This window comes from Arvicola amphibius, chromosome 2 (genome assembly GCF_903992535.2).
Source record: "Arvicola amphibius chromosome 2, mArvAmp1.2, whole genome shotgun sequence".
Classification (NCBI taxonomy): domain Eukaryota; kingdom Metazoa; phylum Chordata; class Mammalia; order Rodentia; family Cricetidae; genus Arvicola; species Arvicola amphibius.
Window position 1 is genome coordinate 8270257 of NC_052048.2, and position 13610 is coordinate 8283866.

At 38.0% G+C, this 13610-nt stretch overlaps 1 long non-coding RNA gene across 1 annotated transcript; it reads left to right on the forward strand.

Annotated features, from left to right (window-relative positions):
- Positions 1–1015: 1015 nt before the first annotated feature.
- LOC119806705 lies at positions 1016–4794 on the forward strand. The gene is made up of 3 exons (XR_005284257.1): positions 1016–1134; positions 1437–1583; positions 4708–4794. It is a non-coding gene; the product is annotated as an uncharacterized LOC119806705 (long non-coding RNA).
- Positions 4795–13610: the final 8816 nt, after the last annotated feature.

Genomic DNA, 13610 nt, shown 5'->3' on the forward strand with positions numbered 1-13610 from the left:
AATCTGAATTCCTAGAGATAGAAACTAATTTTACTTTAACCAGGAATAAATAAGATTTAGACCTCAGGACCCAGTTGTACTTAGGACACTAATGAGCAGCCACAGACCAGTCCATAGTTCAGGGTACATTGTCCTTCACTTCTGTGCAAACACAATGTCAATCTCCCCTAGGGAGTGCAAGTTCATTTAACTTAGAACAAATTTGGGAGGTGCATGCAAATGTTCAAAGATTTCTGCTTTTGCCGTTCAATTTGCTTTGGCCTTTTTTTTGTTATTTCATCAATCAGTTGCTACGCCAACTGCCAAAATATTTACTTGAAAGGAAATGATAAAATCTAAGGAAAAGTACAGTTGCTATTAAGTTAAAATCCTGAATTTTTAGAGAATAATTGCAACTGTAAAGAATTCAAACTTCTGTTTTTGCTGTGTAAGCACATAATGAATTGTCAGAGATGAATGCACATGTGTGCTTTCTTTCCTTCCTAAAAGTTATAGAGAAATGAGGCAGTGCACACATTAACAAACTGGGTCCACTGGTTGATGGAAAACTGGGCTCCTGGAGGGAGGGAAAGTCCAAGGTTTTACTGTTTGCCTATTTCCATGGTGTAAATTCTCACAAGCAATGTGTTATCACTGTACACTGAATTGGGTCTCTCTGTAGAGTCATCTCTGCAACCCAAATGAGAATTGTCTCTAGAATAGCCCTCACACTCCATTGCTATATATTCTTTCAAAATAAGTAGCAAGGGTGACTCATCGATTTCTAGGGAGCATTGCTATGGAACATTATTTTAACTAGGAAAAGATGTGCTACATTTGCTTCTGCTACCTCTGTTAAGGATGTAAAGAGTTATACATTTGTCTGTGCTGTATTTGTCTAATTATGTAAAGATGTGTTGAATTTGTTTCACCTTGTCTGCATAAGGCACCTGATTAGTCTAATAAAAAGCTGAAATTCCAGTAGCTAGGCAGGAGATGGATAGGAGTGGTTGATGGGCAGAGAAAATAAATAGGAGGAAAATCTAGGCTTGAACAAGACAGAAAAAGAGGGTCATGCCTGGGGCCAGAAGCCAGGAAGCTGCCAGCTAACCAGACTCTGGAGGAAGCAGGAAAGTAAGATATACAAAAAGAAAGGTAAGAAGCCCTAAGGCAAAAGGTTTATAGAAAGAAACAGGTTAATATAAGTTAAAGAGAACTAGCCAGAAATGATCCTAAGCTAGACCACACATTCATAACTAATAACAAGCCTCTGTGTCATGATTTGGGAGCTGGTTGGTGACCCAAAAGCAAGCCTGCTATGCAGCACAGTAACAGAAGCCACTGGATGACTATCATGGGCTTGTGACCAGAGAAAGGCTTCTAGAAAATTTTGAATATACTCTCAGTAACACTTAACTGTCACCATGCTCATGCAGTTTTCTCTTCGTTTAATGCAGAGTGCATGAAAGAAATGAAATCCTCAATGTGGATATATGTAATGGTAGGAAACCTTATTCGTGGAAATGGTGAAACCCCCATCATGCCCTTGGGTATATCCTACATAGAAGATTTTGCCAAATTTGAAAACTCCCCTTTATACATTGGTAAGTTTGAAATTAAGCCTTGTCTTCATTTTAGAATACCAGAGTTCTGGGAGGGTAGAAGTTAGTTATTGATTTGGATGATTGTGATTCCCAGAGCGGTGAGCAGAGTGCCATGTCACTACTGGTCATAAGATTGGTCAATGTGGGAATTAAACGGCGACTCCACACAAGCCGCTTCATCAAGCAGCTTCTCACATCAGAGATCCCTCTGATCTGCTGATCCTACAGTTCTCTGATGCTGCCACACTATCCCTAAAACCATTAGAAATCCATCTTTATTTCCTGGAAAATGTTCCTTAGATTCAATTGCTATTTCTATTTTTCTTATTTTAGATTTTAATTTGTTCATCTGTAAGTCATTACAACTTCATTTTGTCCATTTTGTGTTTGTAGTATTTTAAAATGTATTTTTACATTTTGTTCCCTCTCTGTCTCTACCTCTGTTTCTCTCACCCCCATGTGTTGGGGGAGGTCGCTAGTTCATTTTCCCACCATCCTGACCTGAAATAGTCACACAGAAAACTGTATTAATTGAAATACTTTTTGGCCAATAGCTTAAGTGTATTTCTGGATAACTCTTATGTCTCAAAATAACCCATTTCTATTAATCTGTGTATCACCACATGGCTGTGGTTTACCAGGTAATGTTCTAGTGGGCTGCCGTGAAGGCATCTGTCTCCTGCAGGCAGCTACATGGCTTCTCCCTGACTCTGCCTACTCTCCTTATATATATTTCTTCCAGCCTGGCTGTATTCTGCTGTATTCTGCTAAGCCATTAAGCAAAAGTAGCTTCTTTATTGACCAATAAATGCAACACACATATAGAAGTACCTCCCATACTATCTGTGTGTGTATGTGCGTGTGTATGTGTGTGTATGTGAGTGTTGTTTGTATGTCTGTGTGCATGTGTGTGTGTGTGTGTGTGTGTGTGTGTGTGTGTTTGTGTGATCAGAAGACAGCTTTTGGGTGTTAGCCTGGTATTGAACTGGCATCTCGGGCCAGGTTTGGTGGATAAGTGAGCCATCTGCTTGGCCCTGTGGGGTTCTTTTTGTATTTTAGTAAATGTTCTTTCAGTTTAAACCAGATTCAAAATCATGTCTTCTAAACCATGTTCACCAAGTGATTTCTTATTTTCCATCTGCTCTCATTTACAGCTTGGGGCTCAGGGTTCTGCTTCTCTGTGAAATTAATAATACAGTTTCCTTCCTTATAACCCCTCAGTCTAGACAGGGTTTGCCATAGTATTACCAAATATCCAAGTTCATTATTTTGGTTTTATTCCTTGAAATTTTCATAAAATGTCTATGCAATTTGCAGGCAAGAGCCAAGTTAGTGTTCACCTTTTAATGTTTTCTATAAATATTGTTAATTTTTATGAATAATTTGCTCATGTTCTTGAGAAAATCCATCTGTAATTGGTTATAAATCATTCATAAACTTTTATATATGGATTTTTATTTATTATATACATATTACTTAAAAACAAACAAGCAAAGAGCCACAGGACAAGAGAAGACAAGAGTAAGCCTAAGATTAATCAAGGAGAATTAAATTTAAAAAATAGCCTTTTCACTTTCTGGAAACTTTTTAGTTTGTCAATAATCTTTTCTGCTGTGTATATCGTCTTTTTCTTTAGATCCTTTTGCAAATAACTAAGAAAAAATATATGAGCACTCTCCAACAATAACTTATTATAATATGAATCTCTTTATCAAAACTGTAGAGAAAATTTATATAAAATATAATAATTGAGAAGAAACCATATGCCTGCGGGGGACCATTCAGATGGGGCAGGTCAAAGAAACACACATGCCCTCCTGCCCTGGGCAGGTAGAAGAAACCATAGGCCCATCCAGTGGCATGTCATTATGTTGAGCAAATATGTAGTGTGGTATGGGAGAGACAGACAGAGAGAGAGAAAGGAGAGAGAGAGACACAGAGAGAGAGACAGAGACAGAGACAGAGAGAGACAGAGAGACAGAGAGAGACAGAGAGACAGAGAGAGACAGAGACAGAGACACACAGAGAGAGAGGGAGAGAGAGAGAGGGAAAGAGAGAGAGAGGCAGATCTGAAGAGGTGAAGACAGTGAGGAGCTGAGGTGGTTGGTCTGCTTGCCACCTAGGTCCATGGTCATGTGTGGATCTGGGCTGCTGCCAGGTGCCATGTTTGGGTCCATAGCCTTGCTGCAGTCACAGTTTGTGTTGATGTACAGGGTACCTCTTACTATGAAGGCTGTAAGGATAAAGCTGCACAGATTTGGCTTAATCCCTCACCGGCTGCAGTACTCTGGAGGGTGGGCTCTGCTCCTCTCCGGATAGCACAGTAGATCTGGTTCCGGTAGTGTGGGCATGAGTGATCTGGCTCTAAGAGTGAGGGAGTGAGAGCAGGAGAATTAGACCTGCCCCTTGTGGCCTGCTGCATTAGATGAGTTTAGCTAAGGCAGTGCTGAAGAGCTCATCCTGGTGGTGAAAGATGGGGAAGAGCTGGTGTGCTGACCAATCTAGCTACTACTCAGGCCCAGAAAAAGGGCTATGAGTATAATGTATGATCAATATGAGAGGTAAAGACAGTTTGGCTCTGGTTCTACACTATTCCAACTGTCCACATCCAGGGAATTCCAACAACTTTGTGGCTTCTTTAACAAACATATACTCTGTCCATGTGACCCTGAACTCCAGTTCACAAACCCTTGTTTTTGGAAATGGCAACTTGTATTAAGTCTGAGAATGAGGTAACTCCAGAGATGATTAATGTTTCCCCTTATCTTTAAAGAGTTTACCTGAACTTAATTACACCTTTTATTTCTCAGTATATTCAAGAATAAAATGAGAAAGAAATGGTTTTGGTAGTTAAATGTGTAAAAAAACAGTGCAGGTCATGAAAGAAAATACATGAGGTCCATGGTTATGAATACAATGAATACTTTATTAGCATGTTTCATATAGTTTTATTTGTTGTGATCTAGAAACATTTCATTAACTTATAATTTCTAAAAGTACAGAGCCATTAATTCTTATTTTGTTATATTTTTTATTTAATAGGGAAATTAAGTACTTCCAAATAAAATAACACCTCTCTCTTTTCTCTCATCCTTGCAATGGGATGTTTTTCTCTTCATTTCAGCTGGCATTCTGGCACCTATTTATTTTGGCACTTTAGTAGACTGAACCTGTATACATTGAGGAACTCTGAAATGTGGTGAGCCTGGAGCATGCAGGATGCATGATAATAAATAATTTGAGGTAAAGTTAATTTTAGTGACTTACTTTTGTAGTGCTTAAATGTCTATTCATATTTAATATTTTATTATGCAATAAGTTTCGTTTGGCTTCATTTTCAAAATGCATATGAATGGTGTAATTTTCTTACTTATATATTTTAATATTGCCCCATTATTTCTAAAGTGCTTGATGCATATAAGCGTGAGTGGGTTTTCTAATCTAACACTCCAAAATACTTCAGAAAGGGAGCAGTGTGTCTGTGTAGATGCCATGGAACAGTAGGGGAAGACCTGCATCTTGAACTGCGCCAGCACGGCAGAACGAACACTAGAGATAAATAAGACAGCAAGATCTGGAGGCCAGGGACAGTAACACAGTAGGTGGGAACAAAATCTCTCCACTCCTACCTAAGGACAGTGAGGAGACTCTTTCTTTCAGAGTCAGGATGACAGTCTCAGCGCATTTAAGCAGTCCTGGAAAGTTCACAGCCCTCTCACGCTTGCAGCCTGATATAAAAAGGCCCGATCTGTGTGCTGCCCTTGCAGTTTAATAGGAGAGGTCGGGTGCCGTAGCCAGGGGCTATCTTGAGAAGGAAACTTATACCTGAATTTGACTGATGGTCTCATCTTTGGGATCCCATAGACGCTTCATTGCACATAGTGGTTGTCTGCCTCATGAATAAAATGTGGCTCAGCAGAGGGATTGTGGTACAAGCCAGCTGAAAGTGTTACAAATGGGGAGGAAGTTACCACACATAGAAATAACTGAAGCCATTACCCTCAAGAACCAGCAGACTGGGGAGCCTGTCCTCTGAGATCTGGGTACATACAGTTGTGTGCTTTCATGCTGCTGTTGTAGACTAAAAGCAGTTTCTGCATGGTTCCCACTACTCTCAGTGCTATGTAGAAGGAGCAGCGGGCTGCGTTCTGCCACCCGGCTAGCTTTATACCCGAAATAATTACACGGAAACTGTATTCTTTAAAAACACTGTCTGGCCCATAGTTTCAGCCTCTTATTGGCTAATTCTCACATCTTCCTTTAACCCATATTTAGTAATCTGTGTAGCACCACAAGGTGTGGCTTACCAGGAGAGATCTTATCTCAGAGAGGAGAAGCATGGAGACTGCATATGGCGACTGCCTGAAGTGTCTCCCCAAATCTGCTTCCTGTTTCCCACAATTCTGTTCTGTCTACTCCGCCTACCTAATTTTCTGTCTCTTAAAGGGCCAAGGCAGTAAATTTATTAATAATGAAAGTAACACATAGACACTCCTCCATCAGTGCTACACAGGCACTAGTCACGAAAAGTATAGTGGAGTAACTGTAGGTTCACTGTAGTTCCAAGCCCAGAGGTCTTGTTAGGCTGATTTTTTTTTTTTTAGTTTTTTGAGGCAGGGTTTCTCTGCAGCTTTAGAGCCTGTCCTGGAGCTAACTCTTGTAGGCCAGGCTGGTCTCGAACTCACAGAGATCCACCTGCCTCTGCCTCCCTAGTGCTGGGATGAAAGGTGTGCACCACCACCGCCCAGCTTGCTAGGCTGATCTTAAAACAGACTTTAGCTGTTACCTTTTTGGCTCTCTAGGGCAACAGGCCCAAGAAAGCTCACAGAGAAACTTTGTTTGCTACAGACCGCACTGTTCTCATTCTTGCTCCTAAAAACTCATTGGTCAAAAGGAATTTAGGCCTTCTCTAGGTAGGACCCAGTACTGCTCTGATTCTGGGTGAGGAGAATACTGAAAAGTTCTGGGAAAAAAAAGTGCTGGCCATTGCCCTGTTCCCATGTGTGTATGACTGGGGGTGGCTGCTATCCCATTCTCAGCCTGGTATGCCTATAGTAACAGTCAACTACTGTCAGTGTATCTGTGTGGGTTAAAGTTCCAGTTGTCTTGACATACCCAGAATGCTGGACTTTAACCCAGAACTTGAGCAAATTCACCCCTTCTTACTCAAATTGATTTTGTCACGTGTTTTTATAACAGTGGCAGAAAAATAAACTAAGATATTTGTTAATCTATTATACATCTAGAAAATATTTCAATTGTATTTCTAGAATGTTGTATCTGAAGTCTTAAGCATCATCACATATATAATATCTTTATACTTTCCAATTGTAGACGAAAAGCATGATCATGTTCTCTACATATATGTAGTTCAGGATTTCCTGCCTAAGGAATGGTGCCACTCACTGAGTGGTAGGTCTTCTCACCACAGTGATTGTAATCAAAATATCTCCCACAAAAATGTTCACAGGTCAAGACAATCCACACAGGCCTTCACTAAAACTTCTTTTCCCTTGAGATTCTGGATTGTATGAAGCTGACAACACTATCCATCACACCAGATTTTATGTATGTTAAGAACATGAAGGGAGTTTTCAGATTATTTAGAAATATGTATATGTCAATATACTTATTTCCTAAACACATTAAGTCTAGAAACATTAAAGCATATTTTATCAAATTTACAAAGTACAGATGCTTGTAACAGTATAAAGGTTATTCTCAGAAGTAGTGAAAGGGGAAATAACCCAATGCATTTCAGGAAGCTTTTATAGTCTTCATGCTTTAACTGAACAAGTTCAAGAAACAGAAAAATAATTTGGGTCTGAAGAGATGGCTCCGGGGTTAAGAGCACATACTGCTCTTTGAGAGCAGATAAGTTCAGTTCCTTTAACTCATGTTGTGTAACTCCGAACTTCCTGTCACTTCAGTTCCAAAATTCATGAATACCACAGACACCCAACACATGCACATAGTTTATAAAGAAAAAATGATCACTCTACATTTAACATTATGCATAAAAATTATCAAATTCAATCTACTAATATATAAAAGTGAGTCATTGGACTTATTGACATACAAGTATTTCAATATCACATTTTTTGGCATAAAATAGCATACACGTGCTGAATAGGGAAAAATCTTGAAAGGTGACTTAAAGATAATTTATACATTTTATAAATCAAAATTTGAGCAAACAGAACACAGAATTTCCCGTAACCTGATATAGGATATTTGGCAGGATATTTAAGAGATCAGGTGATAGTGACTGAGGTGGCATGGTTCTGAGTGTGAGGTTATGGTGGAAGAGGCATGGTGGTGGAGTTTGAGGATGTTGGTCATGTCGCATACTCTGTCAGGAAGCACTGAGTCCTAGAAGTCCAGCATATGGTATTCACATTCTTGGTGCAACTTCATCCTAGGCTAAACTTTTCTGAAAACATCTCATAGGCACATTCAGATATGCATATTTATAAAGATCCTAAGTCTAATCAAGTTGACAAAGGAAACTGCCATCACCAACCTTAAAAAGATTCATTTATACTTTTATGTTGGAAATTTTCAACATTTTAACAAACAGGATTAATAATTCAGCAAAGTAGATTATATAAAGTACGTGGGCAAAATAACCACCTGATTATAAATCATTTGTGAGGATATACAAACTTCTTTCACTGAACAAAGTAAGATTTAATACAACCTTGGGTTGTCAGCAGCTCTAAGAGGATCAAGCTACCCCCTGGCAATCTTCATTCTAATACTTATGAGGAAGGTCCAATTCCCTGGGGAAATTGACTCTCCAGAGACTGAACGTGCAGAGATGAAGCTCACAGAGAAGGAAAGTGAACACATGGATGTGCACAGAAGTCCTGAGGTTGAGAATGACAGAGAACTGAAAACAAAGCTGTAACGAGGCTTCTATTGACCATGGACAGTGTGCATTAGTTTTTTTTTTTGAATCATGAAAGGAACTATTGGAATTCTTTTCTTATCCCAAAGAACCTCAAAAATTATTTTACTCATGATAAAAATACTTACTGATAGCATTTTCAGAATATTGGGGTAGTCCTTAATATTATCCCAGGGGCCCCAAAGCTACAGAGAACCGTGTCTTAAAAAACCAAAGGAAAGAATAAAGAGACTATCCCAGTGAAGATTATGGTGACCCTACCACACTGAACTTTAGAGATGCCTTCATTTTCAATCAGCATTTTCTCTTCTAACTCAATCAAAGCAAGTGTATATTTCTCACATATCTGCAAAGAGTGTTAAAACTTGCCCATTCCTGAGATACTTTTCAATTTCATTGAATTTATGTTTCAATGGGGAGGTATTTAGAACTGAAAATACATATCTTGTTTGTGTCATTGAAATAATTATTCTTTCTTAGTTCAAAACATCTGCATATGTCTGTATCTATCTAGGGGTTGTAAACTGTTTTTTGGAAACATGCTGTTTTCAAATTACTACTTCTCATTAAAGTATCATCTCATATTTAATCATTTTTAAATTACTCTTGTCAAACAGTTGATCATTTTGTTTAGCACACTGATAAATTTAATGAGGTTATTAAAAATCATGTAGCAAAGATGGCTGGAATATTTTTTCCTTCATAATTCAAAACTGGTCACTGACTTCTTGATTAAAAACAAGTATTTGAAAAATCTAGACCATCTAAAGGCCCTCTGTAGAGATGTGGTTGTATGTCAGTACACACACACACACACACACACACACACATATATATACATGTATATATATGAAATCAAGGATGGATGCATTATCAGATATTTTCAAAAGACTTTCTCACATTTGGTGGCCACTTTGGTCGAGTATTCATTTTACTCATGTGTTCTCAGAGCAAGAGGGTATTAATTTTCAAAATTATCTTAAATTAAAACTTTTAAAGTGGAGCCAGGTAGATGCCCCAGTGGAAAGTGATGTTTACCTCCAAGCCTGACAAGGTGTTTTGATCCCTGGAACAAAGACAGAGAACCATCTTTTGCAAGCTGTCCTGTGCCCTCTTTTCCTGTACTTCCCTATCCACAAACAAATTAATAAGTGAAAAGAATGTAGAAAAATTTAAGATATGATATCACTATAAATTGGGATTAATAAAATTCAAGATATACATTAAAAACAAAATCAAGTTGTGGTATTTTGATTGAGGACTGTCCCTCCTAGGTTCAGGAATTTAAACATTTGGGTTCCAGTTGATGACTCTGTTTGGTGAGGATTAGGGGTACATTCTTAATCAAGGAAGTGCATCACTGCACTGGGCATTAACAGTTAAAAGACTCACCTACTTCCCGTTCAGTCTTTGTTTTGTGTTTTGCTTGAGGATGTGAAATCTCATCTTCCTGCCCCAGTTACCACAACTTCTGCTTGCTGTTATGCTTCCTTGCCAAGAGGTACTTCTATCCCTCTGGAGTCATAATTGTACATTAGGTGGGTTGTTCTTGTGCAATATTTTAATGTAATGTGGGGTCACAGTAGAATTTTAAACAAATATAGATGTTATTCAAGAGTTTATCCTCATTTCAACAAGAATTAAAACCTCTTCTTTGCTTCCTCTTGTCCTTTAGAGAATTTTAATTAACACACAGTTCAGAAGTATAAATAGATATTAGCCCAGGTCACAGCAGTTAGATAATACATTTTCAAAGGTTCACACATAATTTGTACATGTGCTTAATTTTAGGAGTGACTGCATAGTGAACTTGGTCAAATGAATATTGTATTACCTGTTGCCTTCCAAACCCTCCCATCTCACTTGTCTCACACTCTTCTCAACACTTTCAGCCAATAAACTACTTTTTCTTTTCAAACACTTTAGCTTTGTCCATTGTTAGGGTTTAAAATCTGAAACAATTTCCCTCCTTACACCTTTATCTGGAAGCTGTTTTTAGGTCATAGGGTCAAACGAGACCTTTTTTTTTTTTTTTTGAGATGTGTCTTTGAGATGATTATAATTCCATGCCTCTTAAACTAGGCTCTTCTTTTTTTTCCTCATCTTTACAGAAACACTTCCTTTATAGTGTTAGAGTAATTTTAAAATTACTTGTTTTAGTGCTTGTTTTACTGACAACCTGCTTCAGATCTTATGGGCCACACCATATTGGCTGCCATACATCAGGAAGCACCTTATGGGGTAAATTTTGGCGTGACCCTAGCCACAACAGGTTCATGCATTCCAGGGTAGGGGTATGAGGGTTAGAAGTGTTAAGTATGAGGGACAGAGATAAGAAAGAATCACAGAGACATAAAATTTGGAGAGCAACTCAATGGATAATGAATGCTGAATTTTTCTGACTTCTGAGTTCTGAATATATTCATGTTTATTTTTTCATACATGAAGGTGGAAGTCACAAGATAATCCCACACTAGTTCAGAATTATGAATAATAAAGGATTATTTACTTAGGGGTAGACTCACAGATTGTAATCCTCTGCTGTAATGGGGAGCAGCAACTGAGTTTCCCAGCCAAAAAAGGGAGTCAGAAGAAAGAGAGGGAGCACATGCTTTACAGTTGCATTTCAATATAAGAGACCATGCCCAAGTGGGCTGGTGTCTTAAATGCTTTTGGCTGAAGGTGCTTCCACAGTACCTCCTCCTTTTGCTTAAATAAGAGAGTTCCAGACACAATACAAAACTATATACACTAGAAACAGATATCAAGTATAATTAGAATTATAACCAGCATAAACAATATTAAACAAAAAACATATGCTAAATGTTTTAATAAACATTCTATCCTATGAAGTCTAAGTCTTATATTGGAAATGGCTTGGCTAGATCATAAGAGTAAAAACTACGACTATCTATCTAATCTTCAACCCCATCAAAGTCCTGAGAAGTGAGATAATATTACTTGAGCAGGCAGGAAGTACAATCAAGCAGCTTCCAAAGTGAGCAATATATGATGGAGACAATTTTCTACCTGAGCCATCACCCAAAGTCTTATTTGCAATGTTGAAGCAACCAACTTTGGCTAAGGTATCGCATAACTGACAGATCATTTTCAGAGGCAAGATTTGACTGTTTTTTTCCTTGTGCCCTGTATGGTTGTCACTGTTGTGGATGAGTTGTCATTTCTCTTTTTCAATAGGTTTCTCCTTTTCATAATGAATCTTTATTAATTTTAATGGTATTCGTAGTTTTTCTTCTGCTGTGGAAACAAGAGTGAAAACCCTTCTCCAATGTAGCACATCTCCTGGATGCCATTGTGAGGTGAAGACATCCTTGAAATACACTGGTTGATTCAATTCAGAAGTTTTTTTTTGTTATCCAATGCCTCTCTGCTGCTGTTGTTCCCTTCTTATTAGCATTAAGAAAATTCAAGGATAGTAAAACACTACGCAGTCTATTTCTGGGGGTATTTTCCATCTTTTTCTGTTTGTTCAGTACGATTTGACCTTTATATAACTGCCTAACCTATAGAAATATTTGTTATACCTGTAATGTTCTTTATATTATAATAAGCAAAAAAGAACATTTCATTTTTAGATACATATGCTGGACCATTATCTGTCTTTATTTGTGCAGGAATGGTCATGATGGCCATAGCTTCTAATAAATGTGTGATTACTGAATCAGACTTTTCTGAGTTCAAGGCAGTTGCCCATTGAAAACCTGAGCATGTATCTATGGGGGGGGTGTACATATTTTAATTTACCAAATTCTACAAAAATGGAATACATCCATCTGCCAGATTTCATTCCTTTGAGTACCCTTAGGGTTACTCCCTGCAGGCAACGATGTTTGGTTATAGAAAGAGCAAGTAAGACATCTTTTTATAATCTCCTTAGCTTGTTGCCATGTAAAAGAAAACTCTTTCTTTAAACTTTTGCTATTGACATGCTGTTTTTTATAAAATTCAGAGGCCTCCCACACACTTCCAATCAATAATTGATCAATTTATGCATTACCTTTTGCTAGAGGACCTAGCAGACATGTATGGGATTGGATGTGTGTTATGTATGTAGAACAAAGCCTATTATTGATTATGTCTTTCACCTGGATGAATAATGAAGTCAATTTTGTATCATTGATATAAATTCAGTGGTTTCAACACTCTAACAGGAATGTTAATGTGGTTATTCCATTGCTACAATAGGTCACAACCTCATAAATTCACTGCAATATTAGCTACATATGGCCTCAATCTTCCTCTCTGTCCTTCTGGCCCAAGGCATTCAACCCATCTCGTGCTTTGTTTTACCTGAGATAGAGTTCCAGGTTTTAGGAACTGAACATCTATCTCTTGAAGAGGTCAATTTGGATGCCAAGATTCTGAAGTAATGATACTTACATTTGCACCTGTGTCTAGTAAACCTTCAATATGAATGCCATTGTACACACTCTTATCTTTGGTCTTTGATCATTCATAAAAATCTGCCAGAATGTATGTTTTCTATGTTCTACTGGAGTTTTTAATTCATCCTCCACATTTATTCCATCATTGAGGCTAGTATTTTTTTTTTTTTACATTAATCACTGGATTTTAAAAATTTTCCTGGTGAGACACATTCTCCACAGTAATTGTGAATGACTGAACTATGTTCCTCATGGGGGCCTACAAGAGGCCCCCTATGGTGTTTACTGATGGTATCGGGTTGCCTTGTCTATCTTTTGTTGACTTACATTCATTGGTCCATTGTCACCTTTCCCACACCTCCTACACACACCTGAAGACTGAGTCCTTCTATTCCTGCCATTTTCAGAGGATTCCTAAGAATCCCTTGTCTACAATCTCTTTTCAGATGTCCCATTCTACCACAGTTAAAACATTTGGTATTTTGCTGTCTTCTCTTTCCATGGAAATTGCTTCTCCTACTCAAACTTCAGTACCGTAGTCAAGTGTCTTGACATTCATAATATGCAAGACCCATTCATCCATGGATGCTGATCTGATCTTTTAAAGGCCCAAGGATCCTTTTGAACTCTAAGTTGGCATTCTCATAAGCCAAAGATTCAATTATTATATATCTATCTTCTGGGTCAGTTACCTCTATTTGTACTACTTAG